The 18,716-nt window shown below is 27.5% G+C and overlaps 1 long non-coding RNA gene across 1 annotated transcript; it reads left to right on the forward strand.

Moving 5' to 3' along the window:
• Positions 1–2,396: 2,396 nt before the first annotated feature.
• Positions 2,397–18,655, forward strand: LOC143230106 (uncharacterized). Its single transcript, XR_013016240.1, has 3 exons — positions 2,397–3,462; positions 10,249–12,689; positions 17,715–18,655. It is a non-coding gene; the product is annotated as an uncharacterized LOC143230106 (long non-coding RNA).
• The last annotated feature ends 61 nt before the right edge of the window (positions 18,656–18,716 follow it).

Raw genomic sequence — 18,716 nt, forward strand, 5'->3', positions numbered from 1 at the left:
ATAAGAAGACCAGCAGTTTAGGAGTATAAAAACATAATGATAACACAGAGTACTGATTTCATGAGAATACAAGTAGTTGAGGTGTGTAAAAACATAATGATTACACAAAGTACTTATTTCATGAGAAGACCAGGAGTTGAGGAGTATAAAAACATAGTGATAACAGAGTACGGATTTGATGGGAATTCAAGCAGTTGAGGAGTATAAAAACATACTGATAACACAGACTACTGATTTGATGAGAAGACCAGTGGTTGAGGAATATAAAACATAGTAATAATACAGATTACTGATTTGATGAGAAGACCAGTGGTTGAGGAGTATAAAAACAGAATAATAACACAGAGTTCTTCTTTCATAAGGTGACCAGTGGTTGAGGAGTATGAAAACATAATGATAACACACAGAATTGATTTGATAAGAGGACCAGCAGTTGAGTAGTACAAAAACATAAGGATAAGACAGAGTACTGATTTGATGAGAAGACCAGTGGTTGAGGAGTATAATAACCTAGTTATAACACAGAGTACTGATTTGATGAGAAGGTCAGTGTTTGAGGAGTATAAAAACATAATGAAAACAGAGAGTACTGATTTGAGCAGAAGAACAGTGGTTGAGGAGTATAAAACATAGTGATAACACAGAGTACTGATTTGATAAGAAGACCAGTGGTTGAGGAGTATAATAACCTAGTTATAACACAGAGTACTGATTTGATGAGAAGACCAGTGGTTGAGGAGTATAAAACACAGTGATAACACAAAGTACTTATTTCATGAGAAGACCAGCAGTTCAGAAGTATAGAAAGATAATCATAACACACAGTAGTGGTTTGATGAAAACACCAGCCGTTGAGGAGTAGAAAAATATATAGATAACACACAATACTGATTTGATCAGAAGACCACAGTTGAGGAGTAGAAAAACATAGTGATAACACACAGTATTGATTTGATAAGAAGACCAGCAGATTAGGAGTATAAAAACATAATGATAACACAGAGTACTTATTTCATGAGAATACAAGTAGTTGAGGTGTGTAAAAACATAATGATTACACAAAGTACTTATTTCATGAGAAGACCAGGAGTTGAGGAGTATAAAAACATAGTGATAACAGAGTACGGATTTGATGGGAATTCAAGCAGTTGAGGAGTATAAAAACATACTGATAACACAGACTACTGATTTGATGAGAAGACCAGTGGTTGAGGAATATAAAACATAGTAATAATACAGATTACTGATTTGATGAGAAGACCAGTGGTTGAGGAGTATAAAAACATAGTGAGAACACACAGTACTGATTTGATGAGAAGAGCAGCGGTTGCGGAATATAATAACATAGTAAAAAGAAAGGGTACTGATTTGATGAGAAGACCAGCATTTGAGGAGTATAAGGAAACATAATGATAATACAGAGTACTGATTTGATGAGAAGAACAGTGGTTGAGGAGTGTAAAAGCATAGTGATATCACACATTATTGATTGGATGAGAAGACCAGTAGTTTAGGAATATAATTACATAGTGATAACACACAGTACTGATTTGATGAGAAGACCAGCAGTTGAGGAGTAGAAAAACACAGGGATAACACACAGTAGTGATTTGATAAGAAGACCAGCAGTTTAGGAGTATAAAAACATAATGATAACACACAGTATTGATTGGATGAGAAGAACTGCAGTTGAGGAGTATAAAAACATAGTGATAACCCACAGTAATCATTTGATGAGAATACCAGCAGTTGAGGAGTATAAAAACGTAATGATAACACACAGTAGTGGTTTGATGAAAATAAGAGCAATTGAGGAGTATAAAAATATATAGATAACACACAATACTGATTTGATGAGATGATTAGTGTTTGAGGAGTATAAAAACATAATGATAACAGAGAGTACTGATTTGATGAGAAGACCAGTAGTTTAGGAGAATAAAAACATAATGATAACACACGATACTGATTTGATGAGATGATTAGTGTTTGAGGAGTATAAAAACATAATGATAACAGAGAGTACTGATTTGATGGAAAGACCAGCAGTTGAGGAGTACAAAAACATAGTGATAACAGAAAGTATTGATTTGATGAGAAGACCAGCAGTTGAGGAGTATAGAAAGATAATCATAACATACAGTAGTGGTTTGATGAAAAGACCAGCCATTGAGGAGTAGAAAAATATATAGATAACACACAATACTGATTTGATGAGAAGACCACAGTTGAGGAGTAGAAAAACATAATGATAACACAGAGTACTTATTTCATGAGAATACAAGTAGTTGAGGAGTGTAAAAACATAATGATTACACAAAGTACTTATTTCATGAGAAGACCAGTGGTTGAAGAGTATAATAACATAGTGATAACATAAAGTACAGATTTGATGGGAAGATCAGCAGTTGAGGAGTATAAAAACATAGTGATAACAGAGTACAAATTTGATGAGAAGACCAGTGGTTAAGAAGTATGAAAACATAGTGATAACACAGACTACTGATTTGATGAGAAGACCAGTGGTTGAGGAGTATAAAACATAGTAATAACACAGATTACTGATTTGATGAGAAGAGCAGCGGTTTAGGAATATAATAACATAGTAATAAGAAAGGGTACTGATTTCATGAGAAGACCAGTAGTTTAGGAGAATAAAAACATAATGATAACACACAGTACTGATTTAATGAGAAGATCAGTGTATGAGGAGTATAAAAACATAATGATAACAGAGAGTACTGATTTGATGGAAAGACCAGTAGTTGAGGAGTACAAGACATAGTGATAACACACAGTACTGATTTGATGAGAAGACCAGCAGTTGAGGAGTACAAGACATAGTGATAACACAAAGTACTGATTTGATGAGAAGACCAGCAGTTGAGGAGTATAATAACATAATGATAACACACATTATTGATTTGATGAGAAGATCAGCAGTTGAGGAGTATAAAAACATGGTGATAACACACAGTACAGATATGATGAGAAGACCAGTGGGTGAGGAAGGTATGTGCGTGTGTGTTGTTTTTTTGTAGTTGGGGTAGAAGTGTGTGTGTGTTTTCTGTAGTTGGGATAGAAGTGTGTGTGTTATTTTCTGTAGTTGGGATAGAAGTGTGTGTGTGTTGTTTTTTTGTAGTTGGGATAGAAGTGTGTGTGTGTTGTTTTTTTGTAGTTGGGGTAGAAGTGTGTGTGTTATTTTCTGTAGTTGGGATAGAAGTGTGTGTGTGTTGTTTTTTTGTAGTTTGGGTAGAAGTGTGTGTGTGTTATTTTGACATAAAATGAGATTGTACAATTTTTATATTACATCTCTTAATTATAGTGGAACTTTTTTTTTTTGACAGGGTCAGACACCATCCATCAAACCTTTATCTCATGAAAAAGGTCAAGTTAACATTTTAGAAACATATTTCTGTGAAATTTGTGAGAGAAGAATTGTGGGAAGTGTGGCATGGGAGTGTAAGTTTTAATGTTTCTGTTTTTTTTATAAAATTAAAATTTTAGTTTAAGTAAACTGTTTGAGTAACATCAATCAAAGTGAATACAGTCACAGCTGTGGAGTCAGAGCTGTAAGTAATTAACTTTGTAAAAAGTTATAATATAATGTTATCTTGTTATTTAGTGTATTTTGATTAGAATGAAGATTTTGTAAGTTATAATGTTATTTTGTTACTTGGTGTATTTTGATTAGAATGAAGATTTTGTTAGTTATAATATAATGTTATCTTGTTATTTAGTGTATTTTGATTAGAATGAAGATTTTGTAAGTTATAATATAATGTTATCTTGTTATTTAGTGTATTTTGATTAGAATGAAGATTTTGTAAGGTATAATATAATGTTATCTTGTTATTTTTGTAAGTTATAATGTTATCTTGTTATTTAGTGTATTTTGATTAGAATGAAGATTTTGTAAGTTATAATGTTATTTTGTTACTTGGTGTATTTTGATTAGAATGAAGATTCTGTAAGTTATAATATAATGTTATCTTGTTATTTAGTGTATTTTTATTAGAATGAAGATTTTGTAAGTTATAATATAATGTTATCTTGTTATTTAGTGTATTTTGATTAGAATGAAGATTTTGTTAGTTATAATATAATGTTATCTTGTTATTTAGTGTATTTTTATTAGAATGAAGATTTTGTAAGTTATAATATAATGTTATCTTGTTATTTAGTGTATTTTGATTAGAATGAAGATTTTGTAAGTTATAATATAATGTTATCTTGTTATTTTTGTAAGTTATAATGTTATCTTGTTATTTAGTGTATTTTGATTAGAATGAAGATTTTGTAAGTTATAATGTTATTTTGTTACTTGGTGTATTTTGATTAGAATGAAGATTCTGTAAGTTATAATATAATGTTATCTTGTTATTTAGTGTATTTTTATTAGAATGAAGATTTTGTTAGTTATAATATAATGTTATCTTGTTATTTAGTGTATTTTTATTAGAATGAAGATTTTGTAAGTTATAATATAATGTTATCTTGTTATTTAGTGTATTTTGATTAGAATGAAGATTTTGTAAGTTATAATGTTATCTTGTTACTTGGTGTATTTTGATTAGAATGAAGATTTTGTTAGTTATAATATAATGTTATCTTGTTATTTAGTGTATTTTGATTAGAATGAAGATTTTGTAAGTTATAATGTTATCTTGTTACTTGGTGTATTTTGATTAGAATGAAGATTCTGTAAGTTATAATATAATGTTATCTTGTTATTTAGTGTATTTTTATTAGAATGAAGATTTTGTAAGTTATAATATAATGTTATCTTGTTATTTAGTGTATTTTGATTAGAATGAAGATTTTGTTAGTTATAATATAATGTTATCTTGTTATTTAGTGTATTTTTATTAGAATGAAGATTTTGTAAGTTATAATATAATGTTATCTTGTTATTTAGTGTATTTTGATTAGAATGAAGATTTTGTAAGTTATAATGTTATCTTGTTACTTGGTGTATTTTGATTAGAATGAAGATTTTGTTAGTTATAATATAATGTTATCTTGTTATTTAGTGTATTTTGATTAGAATGAAGATTTTGTAAGTTATAATGTTATCTTGTTACTTGGTGTATTTTGATTACAATGAAGATTTTGTAAGTTATAATGTTATCTTGATGTTTAGTATATTTTGATTAGAATGAAGATTTTGTAAGTTATAATGTTATCTCGTTACTTGGTGTATTTTGATTAGAATGAAGATTCTGTAAGTTATAATATAATGTTATCTTGTTATTTAGTGTATTTTGATTAGAATGAAGCTTTTGTAAGTTATAATATAATGTTATCTTGTTATTTAGTGTATTTTGATTAGAATGAAGCTTTTGTAAGTTATAATGTTATTTTGTTACTTGGTGTATTTTGATTAGAATGAAGATTCTGTAAGTTATAATATAATGTTATCTTGTTATTTAGTGTATTTTGATTAGAATGAAGATTTTGTAAGTTATAATATAATGTTATCTTGTTATTTAGTGTATTTTGATTAGAATGAAGATTTTGTTAGTTATAATATAACGTTATCTTGTTATTTAGTGTATTTTTATTAGAATGAAGATTTTGTAAGTTATAATATAATGTTATCTTGTTATTTAGTGTATTTTGATTAGAATGAAGATTTTGTATGTTATAATGTTATCTTGTTACTTGGTGTATTTTGATTAGAATGAAGATTTTATTAGTTATAATATAATGTTATCTTGTTATTTAGTGTATTTTGATTAGAATGAAGATTTTGTAAGTTATAATATAATGTTATCTTGTTATTTAGTGTATTTTGATTAGAATGAAGATTTTGTAAGGTATAATATAATGTTATCTTGTTATTTTTGTAAGTTATAATGTTATCTTGTTATTTAGTGTATTTTGATTAGAATGAAGATTTTGTAAGTTATAATATAATGTTATCTTGTTATTTAGTGTATTTTGATTAGAATGAAGATTTTGTAAGTTATAATGTTATCTCGTTACTTGGTGTATTTTGATTAGAATGAAGATTCTGTAAGTTATAATATAATGTTATCTTGTTATTTAGTGTATTTTGATTAGAATGAAGATTTTGTAAGTTATAATATAATGTTATCTTGTTATTTAGTGTATTTTGATTAGAATGAAGATTTTGTTAGTTGTAATATAATGTTATCTTGTTGTTTAGTGTATTTTGATTAGAATGAAGATTTTGTAAGTTATAATGTTATCTCGTTACTTGGTGTATTTTGATTAGAATGAAGATTCTGTAAGTTATAATATAATGTTATCTTGTTATTTAGTGTATTTTGATTAGAATGAAGCTTTTGTAAGTTATAATGTTATTTTGTACTTGGTGTATTTTGATTAGAATGAAGATTCTGTAAGTTATAATATAATGTTATCTTGTTATTTAGTGTATTTTGATTAGAATGAAGATTTTGTTAGTTATAATATAATGTTATCTTGTTATTTAGTGTATTTTTTTTAGAATGAAGATTTTGTAAGTTATAATATAATGTTATCTTGTTATTTAGTGTATTTTGATTAGAAAGAAGATTTTGTTAGTTATAATATAATGTTATCTTGTTATTTAGTGTATTTTGATTAGAATGAAGATTTTGTAAGTTATAATGTTATCTTGTTACTTGGTGTATTTTGATTAGAATGAAGATTTTGTAAGTTATAATGTTATCTTGTTGTTTAGTGTATTTTGATTACAATGAAGATTTTGTAAGTTATAATGTTATCTCGTTACTTGGTGTATTTTGATTAGAATGAAGATTTTGTAAGTTATAATGTTATCTTGTTATTTAGTGTATTTTGATTAGAATGAAGATTTTGTAAGTTATAATGTAATGTTATCTTGTTATTTAGTGTATTTTGATTAGAATGAAGATTTTGTTAGTTATAATATAATGTTATCTTGTTATTTAGTGTATTTTGATTAGAATGAAGATTTTGTAAGTTATAATATAATGTTATCTTGTTATTTAGTGTATTTTGATTAGAATGAAGATTTTGTAAGTTATAATATAATGTTATCTTGTTATTTAGTGTATTTTGATTAGAATGAAGATTTTGTAAGTTATAATATAATGTTATCTTGTTGTTTAGTATATTTTGATTAGAATGAAGATTTTGTAAGTTATAATGTTATCTCGTTACTTGGTGTATTTTGATTAGAATGAAGATTCTGTAAGTTATAATATAATGTTATCTTGTTATTTAGTGTATTTTGATTAGAATGAAGCTTTTGTAAGTTATAATATGTTATCTTGTTATTTAGTGTATTTTGATTAGAATGAAGCTTTTGTAAGTTATAATGTTATTTTGTTACTTGGTGTATTTTGATTAGAATGAAGATTCTGTAAGTTATAATATAATGTTATCTTGTTATTTAGTGTATTTTGATTAGAATGAAGATTTTGTAAGTTATAATATAATGTTATCTTGTTATTTAGTGTATTTTGATTAGAATGAAGATTTTGTAAGTTATAATATAATGTTATCTTGTTATTTAGTGTATTTTGATTAGAATGAAGATTTTGTAAGTTATAATATAATGTTATCTTGTTATTTAGTGTATTTTGATTAGAATGAAGATTTTGTTAGTTATAATGTTATCTCGTTACTTGGTGTATTTTGATTAGAATGAAGATTCTGTAAGTTATAATATAATGTTATCTTGTTATTTAGTGTATTTTGATTAGAATGAAGCTTTTGTAAGTTATAATGTTATTTTGTACTTGGTGTATTTTGATTAGAATGAAGATTCTGTAAGTTATAATATAATGTTATCTTGTTATTTAGTGTATTTTGATTAGAATGAAGATTTTGTTAGTTATAATATAATGTTATCTTGTTATTTAGTGTATTTTTTTTAGAATGAAGATTTTGTAAGTTATAATATAATGTTATCTTGTTATTTAGTGTATTTTGATTAGAAAGAAGATTTTGTTAGTTATAATATAATGTTATCTTGTTATTTAGTGTATTTTGATTAGAATGAAGATTTTGTAAGTTATAATGTTATCTTGTTACTTGGTGTATTTTGATTACAATGAAGATTTTGTAAGTTATAATGTTATCTTGTTGTTTAGTGTATTTTGATTACAATGAAGATTTTGTAAGTTATAATGTTATCTCGTTACTTGGTGTATTTTGATTAGAATGAAGATTTTGTAAGTTATAATGTTATCTTGTTATTTAGTGTATTTTGATTAGAATGAAGATTTTGTAAGTTATAATGTAATGTTATCTTGTTATTTAGTGTATTTTGATTAGAATGAAGATTTTGTTAGTTATAATATAATGTTATCTTGTTATTTAGTGTATTTTGATTAGAATGAAGATTTTGTAAGTTATAATATAATGTTATCTTGTTATTTAGTGTATTTTGATTAGAATGAAGATTTTGTAAGTTATAATATAATGTTATCTTGTTATTTAGTGTATTTTGATTAGAATGAAGATTTTGTAAGTTATAATATAATGTTATCTTGTTGTTTAGTATATTTTGATTAGAATGAAGATTTTGTAAGTTATAATGTTATCTCGTTACTTGGTGTATTTTGATTAGAATGAAGATTCTGTAAGTTATAATATAATGTTATCTTGTTATTTAGTGTATTTTGATTAGAATGAAGCTTTTGTAAGTTATAATATAATGTTATCTTGTTATTTAGTGTATTTTGATTAGAATGAAGCTTTTGTAAGTTATAATGTTATTTTGTTACTTGGTGTATTTTGATTAGAATGAAGATTCTGTAAGTTATAATATAATGTTATCTTGTTATTTAGTGTATTTTGATTAGAATGAAGATTTTGTAAGTTATAATATAATGTTATCTTGTTATTTAGTGTATTTTGATTAGAATGAAGATTTTGTAAGTTATAATATAATGTTATCTTGTTATTTAGTGTATTTTGATTAGAATGAAGATTTTGTAAGTTATAATATAATGTTATCTTGTTATTTAGTGTATTTTGATTAGAATGAAGATTTTGTTAGTTATAATGTTATCTTGTTATTTAGTGTATTTTGATTAGAATGAAGATTTTGTAAGTTATAATGTTATCTTGTTATTTAGTGTATTTTGATTAGAATGAAGATTTTGTAAGTTATAATGTTATCTTGTTACTTGGTGTATTTTGATTACAATGAAGATTCTGTAAGTTATAATATAATGTTATCTTGTTATTTAGTGTATTTTGATTAGAATGAAGTTTTTGTAAGTTATAATATAATGTTATCTTGTTATTTAGTGTATTTTGATTAGAATGAAGATTTTGTAAGTTATAATATAATGTTATCTTGTTATTTAGTGTATTTTGATTAGAATGAAGATTTTGTAAGTTATAATATAATGTTATCTTGTTATTTAGTGTATTTTGATTAGAATGAAGATTTTGTAAGTTATAATGTTATCTTGTTATTTAGTGTATTTTGATTAGAATGAAGATTTTGTAAGTTATAATATAATGTTATCTTGTTATTTAGTGTATTTTGATTAGAATGAAGATTTTGTTAGTTATAATATAATGTTATCTTGTTACTTTGTGTATTCTGTAAGTCATAATATAATGTTATCTTGTTACTCAGTGTATTTTGAATGAAGATTTTGTAATTTCTGTTTGATTGAATGTATTTTTCTTATTTTTAAGTTATACTTGTTTAATTTCTCATTAGCTTGAAGCATATGTGTCTATACTTTATGCATAATTAATTGGCTATGTTTAAATTATCAAAAGTACTTGTAATAAGTTGTAATTATTTTATAGTAGTTTCTAATCTGTTGGAATAAAATTTTTATCTTTGACTCTTATAACTCATAAACAAGTCAAAACTGCTTTTGAGAAAACCAAGTGAAAAACATAAATTATGTTTTGCACTGTAACATAGTGCAAAGAGTGATCGTTTCTTTGAATGTGGTACACAAATAGTTTATTTTTAGAAACATAACAGTAATTGATATGTTGGTAGTGGATGAAAAAACAGACATCCAGTCTTATTTAATTTGGTTTTCGTTAAATAATGTTTGTGTGTTTCTTAGAAACTTTAATTTGTAGTAATGTTCAACTAGTCAAGTTTTATCTTAAGTTACATGGTTGATAATTACAAGTGTATATGAACAGAATGAAAACTGTAATACCACTGATTTGTAGTGTTTTGAATTTTGTGAAGAAATGTGATTTTCAATGTTGACATTTAACAGAATAATGGTTTATTAATTACTTCTGAAAATGTTTCTGTCTTTTTAGATCATCTGAAGTCACGCAAACACTACAAACTGGGTAAGAAAAAGAGACAAAAAGCGACTGATAGTAGTTCATGAAATGTTTTTATATATAACTTGAGTTTATAGGATGGATGGAAAGCTAGCGAGAAGTTTATCTTCAAATTTTATGAGACTATTTTGAACATTTAATTTTCTGTACTAAAGCTCCTTCTCATGATGCAAACATTTAGAAATGTGCATTTTGACATAACAAGGCTGATATTTTAATTGGAAACATTTGGACATACTATCTTGTATACACTTAAGATTGCTTTTTTTATGCACTAAACATTTGGCTAAAAATTTATAGACATTTAATCTGTTTTGAATTTCATTTAAAACTTTTTAACTTGTGGTATTACTTTTGTGTGCTATTCATGTTTTTTTAACCCTTGTGTTCCATGTTGAACACACTCAAAGATGGATAAGTCGTGAGTAGAACATTTTTTTTTGAAAGTTGTTAGTTTTTCAAACTGAAGAATTTTCACACATGTTGCATGAAAAGATACTGTTGTATAGGAGACTACAAATATTATTTTGAAATTTTCTATCACATTGGTAAAGTGAATTTTGTTTTTTCCTTGTATCTATACAGGGTAACATGTATAGTTTATTCATTTACAGGATACGTTTTTAAAATTGTAACTGATTTTACTACAAGATGAAAATACGATAACTTCTTAAATTTCTACGTAAATGTGAGATTCAAAACATAATCAAAAGTTAAAACTGTTTAAATTTCAAAATCTATAGTGCATACAATTTTATTAAGGCTAAACAAATACTAAGTCTAGGAAATTATGTTAATTTTTTAATGTCCATTATTATATGTTGTATACAAATTTGTTTAGTTGTTAGCAGGTGAGCTGTAAATCTTCATGTAATAGATTAAAATAATTTATAAAAAGAAATTTGCCATAGCATATAAATTGGAACTACAGTATGGTAACACTGTCAAGAGTGCACAACAGTACTACGTCAACACTTCCTTTCTTCATCGTCCTACAGTGCTACATTAACATCTCCTTTCTTCATCGTCCTACAGTGCTACGTTAACATCTCCTTTCTTCATCGTCCTACAGTGCTACATTAACATCTCCTTTCTTCATCGTCCTACAGTGCTACATTAACATCTCCTTTCTTCACCGTCCTACAGTGCTACATTAACATCTCCTTTCTTCATCGTCCTACAGTGCTACATTAACATCTCCTTTCTTCATCGTCCTACAGTGCTACATTAACATCTCCTTTCTTCATCATCCAACAGTGCTACGTTAACATCTCTTTTCTTCATCGTCCAACAGTGCTACGTTAACACTAGAGACGTCTGAATAACTTCACGTCTCATCACATGGAGATAATGGTTATTGTAATGTAAGATTGTTTATTTTATAGAAAATAATGCTTTTTAAAAGCAAGGAAAATATTAAATAATTAAATTCACTGTAGTATTGCAGAGTAAACACATTCATATTTGAAAATCTATAGAGTTTCAGAATGCTTTAAAGATTGTGGGTTTCCAAGTGAACAAAAACCACTGATGCAAGGAATAATATTTATTTTACACAAACATTACACACTGTTCTACAGAACATTAACGAAAAGTCCCAAATGTAATTAATTAATTTTATTTAACATATATAATTCTATTTATAATAAGGAAACATAAATACCAATAATACCAACTTTTACAATATACTAAAAGCACTGACATGCTGATTTTAGATAAATATTCAGTTGTTTTACAACTTGAGTACTTTCCAAATATAAATATTTCGCATTCTGTAAACTTTCAGAACAAAATCATTACTGTATATGAAAATTATGTGACATATTTTACATACCAAAAGATTGCTCTCTATCATAAGGCCTTGACATAAATAGTTGTAGTTTAATACCTGTTTAGTAGTAATTGTTCCCTGAACTTATTTCACTCAAAATGTTACTGGTGACCTTCCAATAGTTCATGATGTTTGACCTCTTTCAAAGAAGCTGTTATGCATTAATGTAGAGGAAGAAGCCATAATTCACTCTATACTTTCCTCTACACAGCTACAAAATAATGTTGTTCAATACTGTCCTATATGTAGCTAATAAATATTGTGTCATTTGGTATTGTCCTGTACATAGCAACTAAATATTGTGTCGTTCGGTACTGTCCTATATGTAGCCACTAAATACTGTGTTGTTTGGTGCTGTCCTGTATGTAGCAACTAAATACTGTGTTGTTTGGTATTGTCCTGTACGTAGCAACTAAATATTTGCCGTTCGATACTGTCCTATATGTAGCCACTAAATACTGTGTTGTTTGGTGCTGTCCTGTACGTAGTCACTAAATATGGTGTCGAAGAAATTGCTGAAGGTGAAGACAGTGAAGTGACTTGTATGGTGAATCACATGAAAATACAATCTGTCAGCATGCAGGTAATACACACAGGAATTAAGATTTTCAAAAGGCATGTCATTATTTAACATCTAAACTTTTAATTGTAACTGGTAAATTACAATTTAGATTTCCAAATTTAGAAATATTTTTCATTATAAATTTTAGTGTAAACATGAAATAAGGTGAATATTACTTGAAATATTAGTAGGGAAGGACATTCAGTTAATAGCAATAACTGTAATTTAAGGTATTTCTGTGGAGCAACATTGAAAATCAAGATGGCTTTCTGTGTCTATTTTATACATTTATACTAATAAAGATTAGAATAAACTGTTTTATCTATACCATTACTCTCATTTGGATAAACAATAACTTTTTAAAATAATATCAAAAGATTTGTAAGGCAATACTTTCCCTTAGTGAAACCATGTTGACTATCAGATAAAATTCTAAACTTACAAAGCATTTATTTCAAAGACTTTACAAACTGTTTCACACAATTGTCATAAAACTAATGGCTCTAAAAATAGTAGTAAGTGGCTCACATATCCAATCTTCAAAACCTTAATGGAAGTAGTACCTAGTCCAAGAGCCTTGTCATTTTGTAAACTTCCTGATTTTTTCTTAACTAACTCAGAATTAATGCAGTGATCTTGTTTCCATTTATCCAACTGTTCAAAATGTGAAAAAATGCTCAAATCTTTGTTAGTAAACATTGAAGGTAAAATTTAATAACACAGTTAATAATCATCAGATACAAGTCAACTTTTACCATCCCTCAAGGGTCCTACTTCCTATTTAACATTGTATTTATCATTAATATATTTAAAGAAATCCTTACTGTTAATTTGTACATTTCTAGTCAACCTTTACCATCCCTCAATGGTCCTATTTCCTATTTAACATTTTATTTATCATTAATATATTTAAAGAAATCCTTACTGTTAATTTGTACATTTCTAGTCAACCTTTACCATCCCTCAAGGTTCCTACTTCCTATTTAACATTTTATTTATCATTAATGTATTTAAAGAAATCCTTACTGTTAATTTGTACATTTCTAGTCAACCTTTACCATCCCTCAAGGGTCCTACTCCCTATTTAACATTGTATTTATCATTAATATATTTAAAGAAATCCTTACTGTTAATTTGTACATTTCTAGTCAACCTTTACCATCCCTCAAGAGTCCTACTTCCTATTTAACATTTTATTTATCATTAATATATTTAAAGAAATCCTTACTGTTAATTTGTGCATTTCTAGTCAACCTTTACCATCCCTGAAGGTTCCTACTTCCTATTTAACATTTTATTTATCATTAGTATATTTAAAGAAATCCTTACTGTTAATTTGTACATTTATAGTCAACCTTTACCATCCCTCAAGGGTCCTACTCCCTATTTAACATTTTATTTATCATTAATATATTTAAAGAAATCCTCACTGTTAATTTGTACATTTCTAGTCAACCTTTACCATCCCTCAAGGGTCTTACTTCCTATTTAACATTGTATTTATCATTAATATATTTAAAGAAATCCTTACTGTTAATTTGTACATTTCTAATCAACCTTTACCATCCCTCAAGGGTCCTACTCCCTATTTAACATTTTATTTATCATTAATATATTTAAAGAAATCCTCACTGTTAATTTGTACATTTCTAGTCAACCTTTACCATCCCTCAAGGGTCTTACTTCCTATTTAACATTGTATTTATCATTAATATATTTAAAGAAATCCTAACTGTTAATTTGTACATTTCTAGTCAACCTTTACCATCCCTCAAGGGTTTTACTTCCTATTTAACATTGTATTTATCATTAATATATTTAAAGAAATCCTTACTGTTAATTTGTACATTTCTAGTCAACCTTTACCATCCCTCAAGGGTCCTACTTCCTATTTAACATTTTATTTATCATTAATATATTTAAAGAAATCCTTACTGTTAATATGTACATTTCTGGTCAACCTTTCCTCATACATCATTTTTGATGTCCTAAGTTACTGTTTCACTAACTTTATTCTATATCTTCTAAATCTCCTGTCATACCAGTCAATTTAAATTTATAATACTTTTCTATAATTTTATCTGTTATGTTCTTTGTGAGCCAACCTGGGTTTTCACTTACACCTGTCATTTTCTTTCTATAAGGAATATGTTTACCTTGAATCTTTAAATATTTTTATCTTTAAAAATTTCCACATCACATCAGTGGCTCTAAATTATCGGCTGTCTAATTCACAACAGATGTTTCATATCTCACCCATTCAGACTCTGCATTTTGTAAATTTGTAACCAAAATATCACTATTACTTATGTCCAAATGTAAACATCGATGTAATAGAGAAATTACCACTTGTACCCAATATGTTCCCATATTACTCTTATCAGTAACTTCTATATTTTAAGTTAACAGTAAATCTAAAATAGCAATATTTCTAGTAGGTTCATTCATTAGTTGAAGAAGGCTATCATGAACAGTTTCCAAAAACGTTTTTTTCCTCATGGTTTGACTATCATTTCCCAATCTATATGAATGAAATTAAGACCACACATAATTATAACTTCATTAACAGCTGACATCTTAATATCACTGTAATGTTTCTTACTAATTTCATCAACATCATTGGATGGTCTATAACAAATTCTCTTTGCTATTAGTAAACAATTATATTAATTTTTATCACTACTTTGCCTTCACATTAAAGTAGTAAAGTTTCCCTTTAATTATATAGAACTAAATAATTTACAAGAATTATCAATATATGTAACATTAATAATAATGCGTATATATTTTGCCTGATTTATATTATAACCAACCTGTATCTATAAGCAGAATTTTAACTAATGAATCTAGGTTAATTCATAAAACAAAGAGACAATAAACTAGTTTTAGATTCTAGTTATTTAATAAAACAATGCAGTTATTGTGTTTTACAACTTATCAGTAAGTTGAAATATATCCAAGCCTAATATATGGTTACACATCCTGAGCCTATTTTAATGTACAAGTCTAATTTAAACTACCAAACTAAAAGTTTTACTTCCTTACTTTTATGTACCAGAATTACTATATCTAGTTATTATTTAATATAATAACTCCAAATGTATAATACTAATATTAAATAACTTTCAGGATTCTATAATGGTATAAGAGTTTTAAGTTATGAACGTACTCCATTCAAGTATGCCCTTCAACAGAATACATGTGGAGAAGAAAAAAAATACAGCTAATTACTCATTTCTCCCAAATATTAATGAGGTTTGTTTAAAACTGTGTGTTCCATTAACTATGTTACTCCCAAATATTAATAAGGTTTGTTCAAACTTGTGTGTTCTATTAACTATGTTACTCTCAAATATTAATAAGGTTTGTTCAAATTCGTGTGTTCCATTAACTATGTTACTCTCAAATATTAATAAGGTTTGTTCAAATTCGTGTGTTCCATTAACTATGTTACTCTCAAATATTAATAAGGTTTGTTCAAACTTGTGTGTTCCATTAACTATGTTACTCTCAAATATTAATAAGGTTTGTTCAAATTGTGTATTCCATTAACTATGTTACTCTCAAATATTAATAAGGTTTGTTCAAATTCGTGTATTCCATTAACTGCATTACTCCCAACTACTAAGGTTTGTTTAAACATAGGTATTCCATAAACTACATTACTCCCAAATATATATTAGGTTTGTCTAAACTTGTGTGTTCCATTAACTGCATTACTCCCAAATATTAATAAGGTTTGTTTAAACATGGGTATTCCATTATCTGTGTTGCTCCCAACTACTAAGGTTTGTTTAAACATGGGTATTCCATTAACTGTGTTACTCCCAACTACTAATAAGGTTTGTTTAAACATGGGTATTCCATTAACTGTGTTACTCCCAACTACTAATAAGGTTTGTTTAAACATGGGTATTCCATTAACTGTGTTACTCCCAACTACTAATAAGGTTTGTTTAAACATGGGTATTCCATTAACTGTATTACTCCCAACTACTAATAAGGTTTCTTTAAACATGGGTATTCCATTAACTGTATTACTCCCAACTACTAATAAGGTTTCTTTAAACATGGGTATTCCATTAACTGTGTTACTCCGAACTACTAATAAGGTTTGTTTAAACATGGGTATTCCATTAACTGTATTACTCCCAACTACTAATAAGGTTTCTTTAAACATGGGTATTCCATTAACTGTGTTACTCCGAACTACTAATAAGGTTTGTTTAAACATGGGTATTCCATTAACTGTGTTACTCCCAACTACTAATAAGGTTTCTTTAAACATGGGTATTCCATTAACTGTATTACTCCCAACTACTAATAAGGTTTGTTTAAACATGGGTATTCCATTAACTGTGTTACTCCCAACTACTAATAAGGTTTGTTTAAACATGGGTATTCCATTAACTGTATTACTCCCAACTACTAATAAGGTTTCTTTAAACATGGGTATTCCATTAACTGTGTTACTCCCAAATATTAATAAGGTTTGTCTAAACTTGTGTATTCAACTAACTACATTATTCACAAAGATTAATAAGGTTTGTCTAAACTTGCATATTCCAGTAACTACAATGCTCCCAAATATTAATGAGGTTTGTTTAAATTTGTGTATTCCATTAACTACGTCCCTTGCTGGACACAGCTGTAAGTCTTAGGATTTATAATGCTAAAATTGGGGGTTTGATTCCCCTATTTGGATTTAGCAGATAACCCATGTAGCTTTGTTATAAGAAAAACATACACACTCCATTAACTATGTTACTCCCAAATATTGATAATGTTTTTTTTAATGTGTGTATTCTATTAACTACATTACTTCTAAATATTAATAAGGTTTGTTTAAACTTATTATACAGAATTACACTAATTCTAGTCAGGGTTTGGTGGTTTATACATCAATGATTCCTTATTTAATAGGCTTTTGTGAGAAATGACCCAAATATGTAAAGTAAATTGCTGGTCTTCATTAATTAGAAAAGATAATTTTGTTGAGATAATGTTAGATTTGTATAGTTTGTTTGCTGGTTTTAATGTTTGCAGTGAGTGTACAAGCTGATAGAAACAAATTAACCAGAAATGAAGTCTGTAAAGTTGTCACAATGTTACAAGAGGGCCACACCCAGGTCTTGGGGGGGTGGAATCTGTAGTCAATAGATTGTGGTACAGGTATCAGACAAGGATAATACATTTGGAAGCTGGGGTTGCAGAAAAGGTGAAGGGGCAGTAGACAACCAATATACATAGAGATTAACCCTTAGAAACCTCACCAAGCCCTTGGAGCATGTGTGTTGTACTCTACTGAGCTCATGTACAGGATGTGGTTGATGTGTGAGACTTCAAGAGGAACAGTAATCAGTCTGTAACATTGTCTGCTTTGATGTGTTTGGGTGGATCAATCACGTAGGGGCATGCAGATCTCTGCATGGTGGATGGAGGATCCATGACAGCAAAATGCTAGGTTGATGAGATCCTGCTATTTTTCTGTTGGTGCTGTTGGACTGGCCTACTAAGTCATCAGACCTAAATCCAATTGAGCATGAGTAGAACATGCTACAGACATTTCTTGACACACAGACTTCTTTCACAGCTCAGATCTGCCTTCATCCAGTACTGCTGCAGAAAGTTATCCAAAAATCTTGAGCAGATGCAGAGAAGTAAGAAACAGTAGAGGACCTTACCAGCTTGTAAAGACTCATTTTGTTAAGTTTATTCATCTGATGTTTTTATTTGATATGTTTCCAGCCAAATATTTGATTTTTCATTATTATTATTTTTTGTTATTTGGAAATTAATCATTTTTTTAGGTGATGTTTGTAATGAACAAGTTTTGTTTGTGTTCTATTATTTAAAGAACATCATTACCATTTAGTTTTTATGGGTAATTTAGTACGTCTTGTAGATGTACAAAATGTATTAAGTTGTTGATGTGACATAGCAAGGCATAAATCATAATTATCATTAATAAATGTATTATGTTCAAACATTTTGTTTGTTACTGCAACATAATGATCTATAAATATTTTTATTTTTGCCTTTGTAGAA

This window comes from Tachypleus tridentatus, chromosome 10, assembly GCF_004210375.1.
Source record: "Tachypleus tridentatus isolate NWPU-2018 chromosome 10, ASM421037v1, whole genome shotgun sequence".
In the NCBI taxonomy this organism is placed as follows: domain Eukaryota; kingdom Metazoa; phylum Arthropoda; class Merostomata; order Xiphosura; family Limulidae; genus Tachypleus; species Tachypleus tridentatus.